Consider the following 17,200-nt stretch of genomic DNA (forward strand, 5'->3'; position numbering starts at 1 on the left):
CCAGCCGTGCTCTCAGTGCCAAGAGGTGCCTGACTCACTCCGCTTTTTGTTTTCAGCCCTTCTTCTGCAGAGCATCTGGCGAAGGAGCTCGAGGTTGACAGAGCGCATAGCACAGAGTGTCGTCGTCTCTGAGGTATGCCTGGTTTTTTGAGCGGCCAGCCTTGCACTGTTTTAAAGTAATTTGCTACCCAGCTACGTTAGCCACGCCAGGAAGACAGAGATCCCTAACATGTGACGCCTCCATCTTCAAGCTTTTCATAGCAGACCCCTCATCGGAGCGCTTCCTTACGTTGGCTCCAGGCCTGTTAATGGCATGAGAAAAAGTTGATGTTGCGACAGGCCCCGCTCCAGGCGAACACCACCAAGATGCGTGTAAACACCAGGGCGCCTGACTGGTGGGCCAGTGGCGCAATGGATAACGCGTCTGACTACGGATCAGAAGATTCTAGGTTCGACTCCTGGCTGGCTCGATCTGCCTCTTTTGCTTCGCTATCAGCCTACAGCAGTTTTATTAGTTTGTTTTATTAGCCCATAGTTTTTGACTATTGGTATTGGAATGGTTAGTTTTTTTTTTCTTGTAAACTGACAGTCCAACCATAGGCCGTTTTGTCAGCTAGATAGCACCTACCATACAATACCGTGCGTGCTTTCAAATGCATCGCATAAGCACTGTCACAAGGACCTTGCTTTAATGACCAGTTTATAGTATCTTTTTATGCGAACACAAGAATGGGAGAGAGCTGCACCCCCTGGGAGAGACAAATGACATCTCCCTCCATCGAGTCTGGTACAAGTGAATTCAGTAAACAATCCCTTCAGAACATTGCCATATTCTTAAAGGCGACGGTCACACACTGAATGCCAAAGGGCCTAACATAACCCTGCCCTTGTACTGGCCACACGCATGAAAAATGGCACACAAGCCTGACCGGCGTTTGCGGGCTTTCCCATATGGTCTAGCGGTCAGGATTCCTGGTTTTCACCCAGGCGGCCCGGGTTCGACTCCCGGTATGGGAAGTTTGGCTTGTCTTTGCTCCCCTTATCGAACAGCCAGAGCTTCTGTCTATTACTGAATCGCTTTTAGCCAGCAGTGGAGCTGCAGCAACCTGAGGTTCTTCTCTTTCCCTGCATACCTTCGATAGCTCAGCTGGTAGAGCGGAGGACTGTAGGTGGACCGTTGGCAATCCTTAGGTCGCTGGTTCGACTCCGGCTCGAAGGAGGTCACTTTTCACACTCAAACATTTTCTTGGCCGCGCTGGAGGGCAAAAGGAACTTTCCCTGACCGGGAATCGAACCCAGACCGAGGCGGTGAGATCGCCGAATCCTAACCACTAGACCACCAGGGAAGGGCTGTTCAGCCTGTCTCCTCAAGCCTGCCTGTGGGCCTCTACCAGATTTTGCTGCAATTTCTCAAGCAAAACCGCTAAGGCTAGCCTTTTCCTCTTGGAGAGGAGAGAGTCTCTGACCCTGGATCACAGTTCTTCCACTGAGAAACTGTCACATGCTCCGTGAGAACATCCTAACAACACCGCAACTTTCAATTCAATCAAAGCAGCTTGCAAAAGACAACAAGGAGAGCCCAGCCGTGCTCTCAGTGCCAAGAGGTGCCTGACTCACTCCGCTTTTTGTTTTCAGCCCTTCTTCTGCAGAGCATCTGGCGAAGGAGCTCCAGGTTGACAGAGCGCATAGCACAGAGTGTCGTCGTCTCTGAGGTATGCCTGGCTTTTTGAGCGGCCAGCCTTGCACTGTTTTAAAGTAATTTGCTACCCAGCTACGTTAGCCACGCCAGGAAGACAGAGATCCCTAACATGTGACGCCTCAGTCTTCAAGCTTTTCATAGCAGACCCCTCATCGGAGCGCTTCCTTACGTTGGCTCCAGGCCTGTTAATGGCATGAGAAAAAGTTGATGTTGCGACAGGCCCCGCTCCAGGCGAACACCACCAAGATGCGTGTAAACACCAGGGCGCCTGACCGGTGGGCCAGTGGCGCAATGGATAACGCGTCTGACTACGGATCAGAAGATTCTAGGTTCGACTCCTGGCTGGCTCGATCTGCCTCTTTTGCTTCGCTATCAGCCTACAGCAGTTTTATTAGCTTGTTTTATTAGCCCATAGTTTTTGACTATTGGTATTGGAATGGTTAGTTTTTTTTTTTCTTGTAAACTGACAGTCCAACCATAGGCCGTTTTGTCAGCTAGATAGCACCTACCATACAATACCGTGCGTGCTTTCAAATGCATCGCATAAGCACTGTCACGGGGACCTTGCTTTAATGACCAGTTTATAGTATCTTTTTATGCGAACACAAGAATGGGAGAGAGCTGCACCCCCTGGGAGAGACAAATGACATCTCCCTCCATCGAGTCTGGTACAAGTGAATTCAGTAAACAATCCCTTCGGAACATTGCCATATTCTTAAAGGCGACGGTCACACACTGAATGCCAAAGGGCCTAACATAACCCTGCCCTTGTACTGGCCACACGCATGAAAAATGGCACACAAGCCTGACCGGCGTTTGCGGCCTTTCCCATATGGTCTAGCGGTCAGGATTCCTGGTTTTCACCCAGGCGGCCCGGGTTCGACTCCCGGTATGGGAAGTTTGGCTTGTCTTTGCTCCCCTTATCGAACAGCCAGAGCTTCTGTCTATTACTGAATCGCTTTTAGCCAGCAGTGGAGCTGCAGCAACCTGATAGGTTGAGGTTCTTCTCTTTCCCTGCATACCTTCGATAGCTCAGCTGGTAGAGCGGAGGACTGTAGGTGGAACGTTGGCAATCCTTAGGTCGCTGGTTCAACTCCGGCTCGAAGGAGGTCACTTTTCACACTCAAACATTTTCTTGGCCGCGCTGGAGGGCAAAAGGAACGTTCCCTGACCGGGAATCGAACCCGGGCCGCGGCGGTGAGAGCGCCGAATCCTAACCACTAGACCACCAGGGAAGGGCTGTTCAGCCTGTCTCCTCAAGCCTGCCTGTGGGCCTCTACCAGATTTTGCTGCAATTTCTCAAGCAAAACCGCTAAGGCTAGCCTTTTCCTCTTGGAGAGGAGAGAGTCTCTGACCCTGGATCACAGTTCTTCCACTGAGAAACTGTCACATGCTCTGTGAGAACATCCTAACAACATCGCAACTTGCAATTCAATCAAAGCAGCTTGCAAAAGACAACAAGGAGAGCCCAGCCGTGCTCTCAGTGCCAAGAGGTGCCTGACTCACTCCGCTTTTTGTTTTCAGCCCTTCTTCTGCAGAGCATCTGGCGAAGGAGCTCGAGGTTGACAGAGCGCATAGCACAGAGTGTCGTCGTCTCTGAGGTATGCCTGGCTTTTTGAGCGGCCAGCCTTGCACTGTTTTAAAGTAATTTGCTACCCAGCTACGTTAGCCACGCCAGGAAGACAGAGATCCCTAACATGTGACGCCTCCGTCTTCAAGCTTTTCATAGCAGACCCCTCTTTGGAGCGCTTCCTTACGTTGGCTCCAGGCCTGTTAATGGCATGAGAAAAAGTTGATGTTGCGACAGGCCCCGCTCCAGGCAAACACCACCAAGATGCGTGTAAACACCAGGGCGCCTCATCGGTGGGCCAGTGGCGCCATTGATAACGCGTCTGACTACGGTTCAGAAGATTCTAGGTTCGACTCCTGGCTGGCTCGATCTGCCTCTTTTGCTTCGCTATCAGCCTACAGCAGTTTTATTAGCTTGTTTTATTAGCCCATAGTTTTTGACTATTGGTATTGGAATGGTTAGTTTTTTTTTCTTGTAAACTGACAGTCCAACCATAGGCCGTTTTGTCAGCTAGATAGCGCCTACCATACAATACCGTGCGTGCTTTCAAATGCATCGCATAAGCACTGTCACGGGGACCTTGCTTTAATGACCAGTTTATAGTATCTTTTTATGCGAACACAAGAATGGGAGAGAGCTGCACCCCCTGGGAGAGACAAATGACATCTCCCTCCATCGAGTCTGGTACAAGTGAATTCAGTAAACAATCCCTTCGGAACATTGCCATATTCTTAAAGGCGACGGTCACACACTGAATGCCAAAGGGCCTAACATAACCCTGCCCTTGTTCTGGCCACACGCATGAAAAATGGCACACAAGCCTGACCGGCGTTCGTGGGCTTTCCCATATGGTCTAGCGGTCAGGATTCCTGGTTTTCACCCAGGCGGCCCGGGTTCGACTCCCGGTATGGGAAGTTTGGCTTGTCTTTGCTCCCCTTATCGAACAGCCAGAGCTTCTGTCTATTACTGAATCGCTTTTAGCCAGCAGTGGAGCTGCAGCAACCTGATAGGTTGAGGTTCTTCTCTTTCCCTGCATACCTTCGATAGCTCAGCTGGTAGAGCGGAGGACTGTAGGTGGAACGTTGGCAATCCTTAGGTCGCTGGTTCGACTCCGGCTCGAAGGAGGTCACTTTTCACACTCAAACATTTTCTTGGCCGTGCTGGAGGGCAAAAGGAACGTTCCCTGACCGGGAATCGAACCCGGGCCGCGGCGGTGAGAGCGCCGAATCCTAACCACTAGACCACCAGGGAAGGGCTGTTCAGCCTGTCTCCTCAAGCCTGCCTGTGGGCCTCTACCAGATTTTGCTGCAATTTCTCAAGCAAAACCGCTAAGGCTAGCCTTTTCCTCTTGGAGAGGAGAGAGTCTCTGACCCTGGATCACAGTTCTTCCACTGAGAAACTGTCACATGCTCCGTGAGAACATCCTAACAACACCGCAACTTTCAATTCAATCAAAGCAGCTTGCAAAAGACAACAAGGAGAGCCCAGCCGTGCTCTCAGTGCCAAGAGGTGCCTGACTCACTCCGCTTTTTGTTTTCAGCCCTTCTTCTGCAGAGCATCTGGCGAAGGAGCTCCAGGTTGACAGAGCGCATAGCACAGAGTGTCGTCGTCTCTGAGGTATGCCTGGCTTTTTGAGCGGCCAGCCTTGCACTGTTTTAAAGTAATTTGCTACCCAGCTACGTTAGCCACGCCCAGGGATGGGCAGTATTTCAAATACATGTATTTAAAATACGTATTTGAAATACAAAATACTATTTTGTATTTTGTATTTTAAAGCCTTTGGAAAAAATCGAATGTAATTTGTATTTAAATACATTTAAGATGAGTATTTTTGTATTTTCAAAATACTCAAAATACTTTGAGCCAGGCAACCTCTTTATCAGGAGCTGTTTTCATGCATCTACTAGTTCAGACCAGACACCCCTCCCCCCAACATTCATTCAGGTGAGCCGCAGCTGTACAACCCTAGCCTGACAAGCCAGACCCACATCAAGATGTTTGGTCTGGAAACTCACCATAGACAGTTCAATCCGAGGGGCGGGATAAACGGTTGTCTTTCAAACTCCCTCTGCACGCGATAGGATAGCGCTACAACCATCCAGAGCAACGTGAAGCGGAGCTCATTGATAGATTAAACATTCGCTGTATCCGGTCAGCAAAATTCCGAACACATCTTCCCTTTTTAAGAATGACTTCAGTGCCGTTCTTTGTTCTTTTCTCAGAGAAAAGCTTAACTCAAGTCTTCCAGAGTCACAGCCAAAGCTGATTCGAAAGACCGCCGTTCGCCAGCGTCTGTGTTTACTAGAAGCACGCAAACGCAACTCTGCCGTCATTATGTTAAGCCCCGCCCACCGACTCTATACACGATGTGATTGGCCCGACCAGAGTTTGGTTTTTACAGCTCAGAAGTGTATTGAGAGTTGCTAGACGGCACTCGTGGCAGATTAGATTTGCTGCCGCTAGGGTGCGTCTAGATTTCTAGGCTAGTACAACCCAGCCTTGGATCGGCAACTTTACAAAATTGTTGGAATAAGGTGAGGATGTCATGGTCAATTCTACTTGTTGATTAAAGTAGCTTGTCAAATGTGTTTAAAGTATTAACGTTACTGCATGTTAGGGATGAGTGATATCATATGACAATACATATCGTAGATTCGTAGCAAAAATATAAAATGTGAATCGATGGAACTTTTTCTAAATCATTTACATAGATAGGCCTATCGGGGTAAGCACATATATCTGTGCAGCTTTTAGAGGGCAGGAATAATTGGAATGTTGGAGTGGAAAAAGAAGTGAGGGCGAATGAGTTATTGACGTAATTTGTGTTATTATAACTGCCGCTAAAGGAAATTCAAATTCAAATTGAAAACGAAAGTTTCTAAGCAGTTGCACACATCTAAATGCTTTTTGGCATTTGGCATTAGGCCCAGATAGATTACAGCCTAATATGGATACCTTCACTGAATTGCCAATTTCACATGTATTTGGTGTATTTTCAAAATACAAAATACTGTATTTGTATTTAAATACATTTTTCCACACAGTATTTTGTATTTGTATTTAAATACATTTTTCCTCACAGTATTTTGTATTTGTATTTTAAATACATTTCCATGTATTTATGCCCATCTCTGGCCACGCCAGGAAGACAGAGATCCCTAACATGTGACGCCTCAGTCTTCAAGCTTTTCATAGCAGACCCCTCATCGGAGCGCTTCCTTACGTTGGCTCCAGGCCTGTTAATGGCATGAGAAAAAGTTGATGTTGCGACAGGCCCCGCTCCAGGCGAACACCACCAAGATGCGTGTAAACACCAGGGCGCCTGACCGGTGGGCCAGTGGCGCAATGGATAACGCGTCTGACTACGGATCAGAAGATTCTAGGTTCGACTCCTGGCTGGCTCGATCTGCCTCTTTTGCTTCGCTATCAGCCTACAGCAGTTTTATTAGTTTGTTTTATTAGCCCATAGTTTTTGACTATTGGTATTGGAATGGTTAGTTTTTTTTTTTCTTGTAAACTGACAGTCCAACCATAGGCCGTTTTGTCAGCTAGATAGCACACTGAATGCCAAAGGGCCTAACATAACCCTGCCCTTGTACTGGCCACACGCATGAAAAATGGCACACAAGCCTGACCGGCGTTTGAGGGCTTTCCCATATGGTCTAGCGGTCAGGATTCCTGGTTTTCACCCAGGCGGCCCGGGTTCGACTCCCGGTATGGGAAGTTTGGCTTGTCTTTGCTCCCCTTATCGAACAGCCAGAGCTTCTGTCTATTACTGAATCGCTTTTAGCCAGCAGTGGAGCTGCAGCAACCTGATAGGTTGAGGTTCTTCTCTTTCCCTGCATACCTTCGATAGCTCAGCTGGTAGAGCGGAGGACTGTAGGTGGAACGTTGGCAATCCTTAGGTCGCTGGTTCAACTCCGGCTCGAAGGAGGTCACTTTTCACACTCAAACATTTTCTTGGCCGCGCTGGAGGGCAAAAGGAACGTTCCCTGACCGGGAATCGAACCCGGGCCGCGGCGGTGAGAGCGCCGAATCCTAACCACTAGACCATCAGGGAAGGGCTGTTCAGCCTGTCTCCTCAAGCCTGCCTGTGGGCCTCTACCAGATTTTGCTGCAATTTCTCAAGCAAAACCGCTAAGGCTAGCCTTTTCCTCTTGGAGAGGAGAGAGTCTCTGACCCTGGATCACAGTTCTTCCACTGAGAAACTGTCACATGCTCTGTGAGAACATCCTAACAACATCGCAACTTGCAATTCAATCAAAGCAGCTTGCAAAAGACAACAAGGAGAGCCCAGCCGTGCTCTCAGTGCCAAGAGGTGCCTGACTCACTCCGCTTTTTGTTTTCAGCCCTTCTTCTGCAGAGCATCTGGCGAAGGAGCTCGAGGTTGACAGAGCGCATAGCACAGAGTGTCGTCGTCTCTGAGGTATGCCTGGCTTTTTGAGCGGCCAGCCTTGCACTGTTTTAAAGTAATTTGCTACCCAGCTACGTTAGCCACGCCAGGAAGACAGAGATCCCTAACATGTGACGCCTCCGTCTTCAAGCTTTTCATAGCAGACCCCTCATCGGAGCGCTTCCTTACGTTGGCTCCAGGCCTGTTAATGGCATGAGAAAAAGTTGATGTTGCGACAGGCCCCGCTCCAGGCAAACACCACCAAGATGCGTGTAAACACCAGGGCGCCTCATCGGTGGGCCAGTGGCGCAATGGATAACGCGTCTGACTACGGATCAGAAGATTCTAGGTTCGACTCCTGGCTGGCTCGATCTGCCTCTTTTGCTTCGCTATCAGCCTACAGCAGTTTTATTAGCTTGTTTTATTAGCCCATAGTTTTTGACTATTGGTATTGGAATGGTTAGTTTTTTTTTTCTTGTAAACTGACAGTCCAACCATAGGCCGTTTTGTCAGCTAGATAGCGCCTACCATACAATACCGTGCGTGCTTTCAAATGCATCGCATAAGCACTGTCACGGGGACCTTGCTTTAATGACCAGTTTATAGTATCTTTTTATGCGAACACAAGAATGGGAGAGAGCTGCACCCCCTGGGAGAGACAAATGACATCTCCCTCCATCGAGTCTGGTACAAGTGAATTCAGTAAACAATCCCTTCGGAACATTGCCATATTCTTAAAGGCGACGGTCACACACTGAATGCCAAAGGGCCTAACATAACCCTGCCCTTGTACTGGCCACACGCATGAAAAATGGCACACAAGCCTGACCGGCGTTTGCGGGCTTTCCCATATGGTCTAGCGGTCAGGATTCCTGGTTTTCACCCTGGCGGCCCGGGTTCGACTCCCGGTATGGGAAGTTTGGCTTGTCTTTGCTCCCCTTATCGAACAGCCAGAGCTTCTGTCTATTACTGAATCGCTTTTAGCCAGCAGTGGAGCTGCAGCAACCTGATAGGTTGAGGTTCTTCTCTTTCCCTGCATACCTTCGATAGCTCAGCTGGTAGAGCGGAGAACTGTAGGTGGAACGTTGGCAATCCTTAGGTCGCTGGTTCGACTCCGGCTCGAAGGAGGTCACTTTTCACACTCAAACATTTTCTTGGCCGCGCTGGAGGGCAAAAGGAACGTTCCCTGACCGGGAATCGAACCCGGGCCGCGGCGGTGAGAGCGCCGAATCCTAACCACTAGACCACCAGGGAAGGGCTGTTCAGCCTGTCTCCTCAAGCCTGCCTGTGGGCCTCTACCAGATTTTGCTGCAATTTCTCAAGCAAAACCGCTAAGGCTAGCCTTTTCCTCTTGGAGAGGAGAGAGTCTCTGACCCTGGATCACAGTTCTTCCACTGAGAAACTGTCACATGCTCCGTGAGAACATTCTAACAACACCGCAACTTGCAATTCAATCAAAGCAGCTTGCAAAAGACAACAAGGAGAGCCCAGCCGTGCTCTCAGTGCCAAGAGGTGCCTGACTCACTCCGCTTTTTGTTTTCAGCCCTTCTTCTGCAGAGCATCTGGCGAAGGAGCTCGAGGTTGACAGAGCGCATAGCACAGAGTGTCGTCGTCTCTGAGGTATGCCTGGTTTTTTGAGCGGCCAGCCTTGCACTGTTTTAAAGTAATTTGCTACCCAGCTACGTTAGCCACGCCAGGAAGACAGAGATCCCTAACATGTGACGCCTCCGTCTTCAAGCTTTTCATAGCAGACCCCTCATCGGAGCGCTTCCTTACGTTGGCTCCAGGCCTGTTAATGGCATGAGAAAAAGTTGATGTTGCGACAGGCCCCGCTCCAGGCGAACACCACCAAGATGCGAGTAAACACCAGGCCGCCTGACCGGTGGGCCAGTGGCGCAATGGATAACGCGTCTGACTACGGATCAGAAGATTCTAGGTTCGACTCCTGGCTGGCTCGATCTGCCTCTTTTGCTTCGCTATCAGCCTACAGCAGTTTTATTAGTTTGTTTTATTAGCCCATAGTTTTTGACTATTGGTATTGGAATGGTTAGTTTTTTTTTTCTTGTAAACTGACAGTCCAACCATAGGCCGTTTTGTCAGCTAGATAGCACCTACCATACAATACCGTGCGTGCTATTAAATGCATCGCATAAGCACTGTCACGGGGACCTTGCTTTAATGACCAGTTTATAGTATCTTTTTATGCGAACACAAGAATGGGAGAGAGCTGCACCCCCTGGGAGAGACAAATGACATCTCCCTCCATCGAGTCTGGTACAAGTGAATTCAGTAAACAATCCCTTCGGAACATTGCCATATTCTTAAAGGCGACGGTCACACACTGAATGCCAAAGGGCCTAACATAACCCTGCCCTTGTACTGGCCACACGCATGAAAAATGGCACACAAGCCTGACCGGCGTTTGTGGGCTTTCCCATATGGTCTACCGGTCAGGATTCCTGGTTTTCACCCAGGCGGCCCGGGTTCGACTCCCGGTATGGGAAGTTTGGCTTGTCTTTGCTCCCCTTATCGAACAGCCAGAGCTTCTGTCTATTACTGAATCGCTTTTAGCCAGCAGTGGAGCTGCAGCAACCTGATAGGTTGAGGTTCTTCTCTTTCCCTGCATACCTTCGATAGCTCAGCTGGTAGAGCAGAGGACTGTAGGTGGAACGTTGGCAATCCTTAGGTCGCTGGTTCGACTCCGGCTCGAAGGAGGTCACTTTTCACACTCAAACATTTTCTTGGCCGCGCTGGAGGGCAAAAGGAACGTTCCCTGACCGGGAATCGAACCCGGGCCGCGGCGGTGAGAGCGCCGAATCCTAACCACTAGACCACCAGGGAAGGGCTGTTCAGCCAGTCTCCTCAAGCCTGCCTGTGGGCCTCTACCAGATTTTGCTGCAATTTCTCAAGCAAAACCGCTAAGGCTAGCCTTTTCCTCTTGGAGAGGAGAGAGTCTCTGACCCTGGATCACAGTTCTTCCACTGAGAAACTGTCACATGCTCCGTGAGAACTTCCTAACAACACCGCAACTTGCAATTCAATCAAAGCAGCTTGCAAAAGACAACAAGGAGAGCCCAGCCGTGCTCTCAGTGCCAAGAGGTGCCTGACTCACTCCGCTTTTTGTTTTCAGCCCTTCTTCTGCAGAGCATCTGGCGAAGGAGCTCGAGGTTGACAGAGCGCATAGCACAGAGTGTCGTCGTCTCTGAGGTATGCCTGGTTTTTTGAGCGGCCAGCCTTGCACTGTTTTAAAGTAATTTGCTACCCAGCTACGTTAGCCACGCCAGGAAGACAGAGATCCCTAACATGTGACGTCTCCATCTTCAAGCTTTTCATAGCAGACCCCTCATCGGAGCGCTTCCTTACGTTGGCTCCAGGCCTGTTAATGGCATGAGAAAAAGTTGATGTTGCGACAGGCCCCGCTCCAGGCGAACACCACCAAGATGCGTGTAAACACCAGGGCGCCTGACCGGTGGGCCAGTGGCGCAATGGATAACGCGTCTGACTACGGATCAGAAGATTCTAGGTTCGACTCCTGGCTGGCTCGATCTGCCTCTTTTGCTTCGCTATCAGCCTACAGCAGTTTTATTAGTTTGTTTTATTAGCCCATAGTTTTTGACTATTGGTATTGGAATGGTTAGTTTTTTTTTTCTTGTAAACTGACAGTCCAACCATAGGCCGTTTTGTCAGCTAGATAGCACCTACCATACAATACCGTGCGTGCTTTCAAATGCATCGCATAAGCACTGTCACAGGGACCTTGCTTTAATGACCAGTTTATAGTATCTTTTTATGCGAACACAAGAATGGGAGAGAGCTGCACCCCCTGGGAGAGACAAATGACATCTCCCTCCATCGAGTCTGGTACAAGTGAATTCAGTAAACAATCCCTTCGGAACATTGCCATATTCTTAAAGGCGACGGTCACACACTGAATGCCAAAGGGCCTAACATAACCCTGCCATTGTACTGGCCACACGCATGAAAAATGGCACACAAGCCTGACCGGCGTTTGCGGGCTTTCCCATATGGTCTAGCGGTCAGGATTCCTGGTTTTCACCCAGGCGGCCCGGGTTCGACTCCCGGTATGGGAAGTTTTGCTTGTCTTTGCTCCCCTTATCGAACAGCCAGAGCTTCTGTCTATTACTGAATCGCTTTTAGCCAGCAGTGGAGCTGCAGCAACCTGAGGTTCTTCTCTTTCCCTGCATACCTTCGATAGCTCAGCTGGTAGAGCGGAGGACTGTAGGTGGACCGTTGGCAATCCTTAGGTCGCTGGTTCGACTCCGGCTCGAAGGAGGTCACTTTTCACACTCAAACATTTTCTTGGCCGCGCTGGAGGGCAAAAGGAACGTTCCCTGACCGGGAATCGAACCCGGGCCGCGGCGGTGAGAGCGCCGAATCCTAACCACTAGACCACCAGGGAAGGGCTGTCCAGCCTGTCTCCTCAAGCCTGCCTGTGGGCCTCTACCAGATTTTGCTGCAATTTCTCAAGCAAAACCGCTAAGGCTAGCCTTTTCCTCTTGGAGAGGAGAGAGTCTCTGACCCTGGATCACAGTTCTTCCACTGAGAAACTGTCACATGCTCCGTGAGAACATCCTAACAACATCGCAACTTGCAATTCAATCAAAGCAGCTTGCAAAAGACAACAAGGAGAGCCCAGCCGTGCTCTCAGTGCCAAGAGGTGCCTGACTCACTCCACTTTTTGTTTTCAGCCCTTCTTCTGCAAAGCATCTGGCGAAGGAGCTCGAGGTTGACAGAGCGCATAGCACAGAGTGCCGTCGTCTCTGAGGTATGCCTGGCTTTTTGAGCGGCCAGCCTTGCACTGTTTTAAAGTAATTTGCTACCCAGCTACGTTAGCCACGCCAGGAAGACAGAGATCCCTAACATGTGACGCCTCCGTCTTCAAGCTTTTCATAGCAGACCCCTCATCGGAGCGCTTCCTTACGTTGGCTCCAGGCCTGTTAATGGCATGAGAAAAAGTTGATGTTGCAACAGGCCCCGCTCCAGGCGAACACCACCAAGATGCGTGTAAACACCAGGGCGCCTGACCGGTGGGCCAGTGGCGCAATGGATAACGCGTCTGACTACGGATCAGAAGATTCTAGGTTCGACTCCTGGCTGGCTCGATCTGCCTCTTTTGCTTCGCTATCAGCCTACAGCAGTTTTATTAGTTTGTTTTATTAGCCCATAGTTTTTGACTATTGGTATTGGAATGGTTAGTTTTTTTTTTCTTGTAAACTGACAGTCCAACCATAGGCCGTTTTGTCAGCTAGATAGCACCTACCATACAATACCGTGCGTGCTTTCAAATGCATCGCATAAGCACTGTCACGGGGACCTTGCTTTAATGACCAGTTTATAGTATCTTTTTATGCGAACACAAGAATGGGAGAGAGCTGCACCCCCTGGGAGAGACAAATGACATCTCCCTCCATCGAGTCTGGTACAAGTGAATTCAGTAAACAATCCCTTCGGAACATTGCCATATTCTTAAATGCGACGGTCACACACTGAATGCCAAAGGGCCTAACATAACCCTGCCCTTGTACTGGCCACACGCATGAAAAATGGCACACAAGCCTGACCGGCACTTGCGGGCTTTCCCATATGGTCTAGCGGTCAGGATTCCTGGTTTTCACCCAGGCGGCCCGGGTTCGACTCCCGGTATGGGAAGTTTGGCTTGTCATTGCTCCCCTTATCGAACAGCCAGAGCTTCTGTCTATTACTGAATCGCTTTTAGCCAGCAGTGGAGCTGCAGAAACCTGATAGGTTGAGGTTCTTCTCTTTCCCTGCATACCTTCGATAGCTCAGCTGGTAGAGCGGAGGACTGTAGGTGGACCGTTGGCAATCCTTAGGTCGCTGGTTCGACTCCGGCTCGAAGGAGGTCACTTTTCACACTCAAACATTTTCTTGGCCGCGCTGGAGGGCAAAAGGAACTTTCCCTGACCGGGAATCGAACCCGGGCCGCGGCGGTGAGAGCGCCGAATCCTAACCACTAGACCACCAGGGAAGGGCTGTTCAGCCTGTCTCCTCAAGCCTGCCTGTGGGCCTCTACCAGATTTTGCTGCAATTTCTCAAGCAAAACCGCTAAGGCTAGCCTTTTCCTCTTGGAGAGGAGAGAGTCTCTGACCCTGGATCACAGTTCTTCCACTGAGAAACTGTCACATGCTCCGTGAGAACATCCTAACAACACCGCAACTTGCAATTCAATCAAAGCAGCTTGCAAAAGACAACAAGGAGAGCCCAGCCGTGCTCTCAGTGCCAAGAGGTGCCTGACTCACTCCGCTTTTTGTTTTCAGCCCTTCTTCTGCAGAGCATCTGGCGAAGGAGCTCGAGGTTGACAGAGCGCATAGCACAGAGTGTCGTCGTCTCTGAGGTATGCCTGGTTTTTTGAGCGGCCAGCCTTGCACTGTTTTAAAGTAATTTGCTACCCAGCTACGTTAGCCACGCCAGGAAGACAGAGATCCCTAACATGTGACGCCTCCGTCTTCAAGCTTTTCATAGCAGACCCCTCATCGGAGCGCTTCCTTACGTTGGCTCCAGGCCTGTTAATGGCATGAGAAAAAGTTGATGTTGCGACAGGCCCCGCTCCAGGCGAACACCACCAAGATGCGTGTAAACACCAGGCCGCCTGACCGGTGGGCCAGTGGCGCAATGGATAACGCGTCTGACTACGGATCAGAAGATTCTAGGTTCGACTCCTGGCTGGCTCAATCTGCCTCTTTTGCTTCGCTATCAGCCTACAGCAGTTTTATTAGTTTGTTTTATTAGCCCATAGTTTTTGACTATTGGTATTGGAATGGTTAGTTTTTTTTTTCTTGTAAACTGACAGTCCAACCATAGGCCGTTTTGTCAGCTAGATAGCACCTACCATACAATACCGTGCGTGCTTTCAAATGCATCGCATAAGCACTGTCACGGGGACCTTGCTTTAATGACCAGTTTATAGTATCTTTTTATGCGAACACAAGAATGGGAGAGAGCTGCACCCCCTGGGAGAGACAAATGACATCTCCCTCCATCGAGTCTGGTACAAGTGAATTCAGTAAACAATCCCTTCGGAACATTGCCATATTCTTAAAGGCGACGGTCACACACTGAATGCCAAAGGGCCTAACATAACCCTGCCCTTGTACTGGCCACACGCATGAAAAATGGCACACAAGCCTGACCGGCGTTTGCAGGCTTTCCCATATGGTCTAGCGGTCAGGATTCCTGGTTTTCACCCAGGCGGCCCGGGTTCGACTCCCGGTATGGGAAGTTTGGCTTGTCTTTGCTGCCCTTATCGAACAGCCAGAGCTTCTGTCTATAACTGAATCGCTTTTAGCCAGCAGTGGAGCTGCAGCAACCTGATAGGTTGAGGTTCTTCTCTTTCCCTGCATACCTTCGATAGCTCAGCTGGTAGAGCGGAGGACTGTAGGTGGAACGTTGGCAATCCTTAGGTCGCTGGTTCGACTCCGGCTCGAAGGAGGTCACTTTTCACACTCAAACATTTTCTTGGCCGCGCTGGAGGGCAAAAGGAACATTCCCTGACCGGGAATCGAACCCGGGCCGCGGCGGTGAGAGCGCCGAATCCTAACCACTAGACCACCAGGGAAGGGCTGTTCAGCCTGTCTCCTCAAGCCTGCCTGTGGGCCTCTACCAGATTTTGCTGCAATTTCTCAAGCAAAACCGCTAAGGCTAGCCTTTTCCTCTTGGAGAGGAGAGAGTCTCTGACCCTGGATCACAGTTCTTCCACTGAGAAACTGTCACATGCTCTGTGAGAACATCCTAACAACATCGCAACTTGCAATTCAATCAAAGCAGCTTGCAAAAGACAACAAGAAGAGCCCAGCCGTGCTCTCAGTGCCAAGAGGTGCCTGACTCACTCCGCTTTTTGTTTTCAGCCCTTCTTCTGCAGAGCATCTGGCGAAGGAGCTCGAGGTTGACAGAGCGCATAGCACAGAGTGTCGTCGTCTCTGAGGTATGCCTGGCTTTTTGAGCGGCCAGCCTTGCACTGTTTTAAAGTAATTTGCTACCCAGCTACGTTAGCCATGCCAGGAAGACAGAGATCCCTAACATGTGACGCCTCCGTCTTCAAGCTTTTCATAGCAGACCCCTCTTTGGAGCGCTTCCTTACATTGGCTCCAGGTCTGTTAATGGCATGAGAAAAAGTTGATGTTGCGACAGGCCCCGCTCCAGGCGAACACCACCAAGATGCGTGTAAACACCAGGGCGCCTGACCGGTGGGCCAGTGGCGCAATGGATAACGCGTCTGACTACGGATCAGAAGATTCTAGGTTCGACTCCTGGCTGGCTCGATCTGCCTCTTTTGCTTCGCTATCAGCCTACAGCAGTTTTATTAGCTTGTTTTATTAGCCCATAGTTTTTGACTATTGGTATTGGAATGGTTAGTTTTTTTTTCTTGTAAGTCCAACCATAGGCCGTTTTGTCAGCTAGATAGCGCCTACCATACAATACCGTGCGTGCTTTCAAATGCATCGCATAAGCACTGTCACGGGGACCTTGCTTTAATGACCAGTTTATAGTATCTTTTTATGCGAACACAAGAATGGGAGAGAGCTGCACTCCCTGGGAGAGACAAATGACATCTCCCTCCATCGAGTCTGGTACAAGTGAATTCAGTAAACAATCCCTTCGGAACATTGCCATATTCTTAAAGGCGACGGTCACACACTGAATGCCAAAGGGCCTAACATAACCCTGCCCTTGTACTGGCCACACGCATGAAAAATGGCACACAAGCCTGACCGGTGCTTGCGGGCTTTCCCATATGGTCTAGCGGTCAGGATTCCTGGTTTTCACCCAGGCGGCCCGGGTTCGACTCCCGGTATGGGAAGTTTTGGCTTGTCTTTGCTCCCCTTATCGAACAGCCAGAGCTTCTGTCTATTACTGAATCGCTTTTAGCCAGCAGTGGAGCTGCAGAAACCTGATAGGTTGAGGTTCTTCTCTTTCCCTGCATACCTTCGATAGCTCAGCTGGTAGAGCGGAGGACTGTAGGTGGACCGTTGGCAATCCTTAGGTCGCTGGTTCGACTCCGGCTCGAAGGAGGTCACTTTTCACACTCAAACATTTTCTTGGCCGCGCTGAGCCCTGACCGGGAATCGAACCCAGGCCGCGGCGGTGAGAGCGCCGAATCCTAACCACTAGACCACCAGGGAAGGGCTGTTCAGCCTGTCTCCTCAAGCCTGCCTGTGGGCCTCTACCAGATTTTGCTGCAATTTCTCAAGCAAAACCGCTAAGGCTAGCCTTTTCCTCTTGGAGAGGAGAGAGTCTCTGACCCTGGATCACAGTTCTTCCACTGAGAAACTGTCACATGCTCCGTGAGAACATCCTAACAACACCGCAACTTGCAATTCAATCAAAGCAGCTTGCAAAAGACAACAAGGAGAGCCCAGCCGTGCTCTCAGTGCCAAGAGGTGCCTGACTCACTCCGCTTTTTGTTTTCAGCCCTTCTTCTGCAGAGCATCTGGCGAAGGAGCTCGAGGTTGACAGAGCGCATAGCACAGAGTGTCGTCGTCTCTGAGGTATGCCTGGTTTT

The 17,200-nt window shown here is 50.0% G+C and overlaps 32 non-coding genes across 32 annotated transcripts; 24 read left to right on the forward strand and 8 right to left on the reverse strand.

Moving 5' to 3' along the window:
* The first annotated feature begins 397 nt into the window (after positions 1–397).
* On the forward strand, positions 398–470 carry trnar-acg (transfer RNA arginine (anticodon ACG)). Its single transcript has one exon. It is a non-coding gene; the product is annotated as a tRNA-Arg (tRNA).
* A 475-nt stretch (positions 471–945) lies between these two features.
* On the forward strand, positions 946–1,017 carry trnae-uuc (transfer RNA glutamic acid (anticodon UUC)). The gene has a single exon. It is a non-coding gene; the product is annotated as a tRNA-Glu (tRNA).
* A 115-nt stretch (positions 1,018–1,132) lies between these two features.
* trnay-gua (transfer RNA tyrosine (anticodon GUA)) lies at positions 1,133–1,219 on the forward strand. Its single transcript is given in 2 exon segments — positions 1,133–1,169; positions 1,184–1,219. It is a non-coding gene; the product is annotated as a tRNA-Tyr (tRNA).
* A 757-nt stretch (positions 1,220–1,976) lies between these two features.
* Positions 1,977–2,049, forward strand: trnar-acg (transfer RNA arginine (anticodon ACG)). Its single transcript has one exon. It is a non-coding gene; the product is annotated as a tRNA-Arg (tRNA).
* Positions 2,050–2,525: 476 nt separating this feature from the next.
* On the forward strand, positions 2,526–2,597 carry trnae-uuc (transfer RNA glutamic acid (anticodon UUC)). Its single transcript has one exon. It is a non-coding gene; the product is annotated as a tRNA-Glu (tRNA).
* A 265-nt stretch (positions 2,598–2,862) lies between these two features.
* On the reverse strand, positions 2,863–2,934 carry trnae-cuc (transfer RNA glutamic acid (anticodon CUC)). Its single transcript has one exon. It is a non-coding gene; the product is annotated as a tRNA-Glu (tRNA).
* A 1,177-nt stretch (positions 2,935–4,111) lies between these two features.
* Positions 4,112–4,183, forward strand: trnae-uuc (transfer RNA glutamic acid (anticodon UUC)). Its single transcript has one exon. It is a non-coding gene; the product is annotated as a tRNA-Glu (tRNA).
* A 123-nt stretch (positions 4,184–4,306) lies between these two features.
* Positions 4,307–4,393, forward strand: trnay-gua (transfer RNA tyrosine (anticodon GUA)). Its single transcript is given in 2 exon segments — positions 4,307–4,343; positions 4,358–4,393. It is a non-coding gene; the product is annotated as a tRNA-Tyr (tRNA).
* Positions 4,394–4,448: 55 nt separating this feature from the next.
* trnae-cuc (transfer RNA glutamic acid (anticodon CUC)) lies at positions 4,449–4,520 on the reverse strand. Its single transcript has one exon. It is a non-coding gene; the product is annotated as a tRNA-Glu (tRNA).
* Positions 4,521–6,600: 2,080 nt separating this feature from the next.
* trnar-acg (transfer RNA arginine (anticodon ACG)) lies at positions 6,601–6,673 on the forward strand. Its single transcript has one exon. It is a non-coding gene; the product is annotated as a tRNA-Arg (tRNA).
* Positions 6,674–6,920: 247 nt separating this feature from the next.
* Positions 6,921–6,992, forward strand: trnae-uuc (transfer RNA glutamic acid (anticodon UUC)). The gene has a single exon. It is a non-coding gene; the product is annotated as a tRNA-Glu (tRNA).
* A 265-nt stretch (positions 6,993–7,257) lies between these two features.
* trnae-cuc (transfer RNA glutamic acid (anticodon CUC)) lies at positions 7,258–7,329 on the reverse strand. Its single transcript has one exon. It is a non-coding gene; the product is annotated as a tRNA-Glu (tRNA).
* Positions 7,330–7,959: 630 nt separating this feature from the next.
* On the forward strand, positions 7,960–8,032 carry trnar-acg (transfer RNA arginine (anticodon ACG)). Its single transcript has one exon. It is a non-coding gene; the product is annotated as a tRNA-Arg (tRNA).
* A 475-nt stretch (positions 8,033–8,507) lies between these two features.
* On the forward strand, positions 8,508–8,579 carry trnae-uuc (transfer RNA glutamic acid (anticodon UUC)). Its single transcript has one exon. It is a non-coding gene; the product is annotated as a tRNA-Glu (tRNA).
* Positions 8,580–8,844: 265 nt separating this feature from the next.
* Positions 8,845–8,916, reverse strand: trnae-cuc (transfer RNA glutamic acid (anticodon CUC)). Its single transcript has one exon. It is a non-coding gene; the product is annotated as a tRNA-Glu (tRNA).
* A 630-nt stretch (positions 8,917–9,546) lies between these two features.
* trnar-acg (transfer RNA arginine (anticodon ACG)) lies at positions 9,547–9,619 on the forward strand. Its single transcript has one exon. It is a non-coding gene; the product is annotated as a tRNA-Arg (tRNA).
* Positions 9,620–10,431: 812 nt separating this feature from the next.
* On the reverse strand, positions 10,432–10,503 carry trnae-cuc (transfer RNA glutamic acid (anticodon CUC)). Its single transcript has one exon. It is a non-coding gene; the product is annotated as a tRNA-Glu (tRNA).
* Positions 10,504–11,133: 630 nt separating this feature from the next.
* Positions 11,134–11,206, forward strand: trnar-acg (transfer RNA arginine (anticodon ACG)). Its single transcript has one exon. It is a non-coding gene; the product is annotated as a tRNA-Arg (tRNA).
* Positions 11,207–11,681: 475 nt separating this feature from the next.
* On the forward strand, positions 11,682–11,753 carry trnae-uuc (transfer RNA glutamic acid (anticodon UUC)). Its single transcript has one exon. It is a non-coding gene; the product is annotated as a tRNA-Glu (tRNA).
* A 115-nt stretch (positions 11,754–11,868) lies between these two features.
* On the forward strand, positions 11,869–11,955 carry trnay-gua (transfer RNA tyrosine (anticodon GUA)). The gene is given in 2 exon segments: positions 11,869–11,905; positions 11,920–11,955. It is a non-coding gene; the product is annotated as a tRNA-Tyr (tRNA).
* Positions 11,956–12,010: 55 nt separating this feature from the next.
* trnae-cuc (transfer RNA glutamic acid (anticodon CUC)) lies at positions 12,011–12,082 on the reverse strand. Its single transcript has one exon. It is a non-coding gene; the product is annotated as a tRNA-Glu (tRNA).
* Positions 12,083–12,712: 630 nt separating this feature from the next.
* trnar-acg (transfer RNA arginine (anticodon ACG)) lies at positions 12,713–12,785 on the forward strand. Its single transcript has one exon. It is a non-coding gene; the product is annotated as a tRNA-Arg (tRNA).
* Positions 12,786–13,260: 475 nt separating this feature from the next.
* On the forward strand, positions 13,261–13,332 carry trnae-uuc (transfer RNA glutamic acid (anticodon UUC)). Its single transcript has one exon. It is a non-coding gene; the product is annotated as a tRNA-Glu (tRNA).
* Positions 13,333–13,455: 123 nt separating this feature from the next.
* trnay-gua (transfer RNA tyrosine (anticodon GUA)) lies at positions 13,456–13,542 on the forward strand. Its single transcript is given in 2 exon segments — positions 13,456–13,492; positions 13,507–13,542. It is a non-coding gene; the product is annotated as a tRNA-Tyr (tRNA).
* Positions 13,543–13,597: 55 nt separating this feature from the next.
* trnae-cuc (transfer RNA glutamic acid (anticodon CUC)) lies at positions 13,598–13,669 on the reverse strand. Its single transcript has one exon. It is a non-coding gene; the product is annotated as a tRNA-Glu (tRNA).
* Positions 13,670–14,299: 630 nt separating this feature from the next.
* On the forward strand, positions 14,300–14,372 carry trnar-acg (transfer RNA arginine (anticodon ACG)). Its single transcript has one exon. It is a non-coding gene; the product is annotated as a tRNA-Arg (tRNA).
* Positions 14,373–14,847: 475 nt separating this feature from the next.
* trnae-uuc (transfer RNA glutamic acid (anticodon UUC)) lies at positions 14,848–14,919 on the forward strand. Its single transcript has one exon. It is a non-coding gene; the product is annotated as a tRNA-Glu (tRNA).
* A 123-nt stretch (positions 14,920–15,042) lies between these two features.
* Positions 15,043–15,129, forward strand: trnay-gua (transfer RNA tyrosine (anticodon GUA)). Its single transcript is given in 2 exon segments — positions 15,043–15,079; positions 15,094–15,129. It is a non-coding gene; the product is annotated as a tRNA-Tyr (tRNA).
* Positions 15,130–15,184: 55 nt separating this feature from the next.
* On the reverse strand, positions 15,185–15,256 carry trnae-cuc (transfer RNA glutamic acid (anticodon CUC)). The gene has a single exon. It is a non-coding gene; the product is annotated as a tRNA-Glu (tRNA).
* Positions 15,257–15,886: 630 nt separating this feature from the next.
* trnar-acg (transfer RNA arginine (anticodon ACG)) lies at positions 15,887–15,959 on the forward strand. The gene has a single exon. It is a non-coding gene; the product is annotated as a tRNA-Arg (tRNA).
* A 467-nt stretch (positions 15,960–16,426) lies between these two features.
* Positions 16,427–16,498, forward strand: trnae-uuc (transfer RNA glutamic acid (anticodon UUC)). The gene has a single exon. It is a non-coding gene; the product is annotated as a tRNA-Glu (tRNA).
* A 124-nt stretch (positions 16,499–16,622) lies between these two features.
* trnay-gua (transfer RNA tyrosine (anticodon GUA)) lies at positions 16,623–16,709 on the forward strand. The gene is given in 2 exon segments: positions 16,623–16,659; positions 16,674–16,709. It is a non-coding gene; the product is annotated as a tRNA-Tyr (tRNA).
* The last annotated feature ends 491 nt before the right edge of the window (positions 16,710–17,200 follow it).

Source organism: Pseudorasbora parva, chromosome 22 (assembly GCF_024679245.1).
Source record: "Pseudorasbora parva isolate DD20220531a chromosome 22, ASM2467924v1, whole genome shotgun sequence".
Lineage (NCBI taxonomy): Eukaryota > Metazoa > Chordata > Actinopteri > Cypriniformes > Gobionidae > Pseudorasbora > Pseudorasbora parva.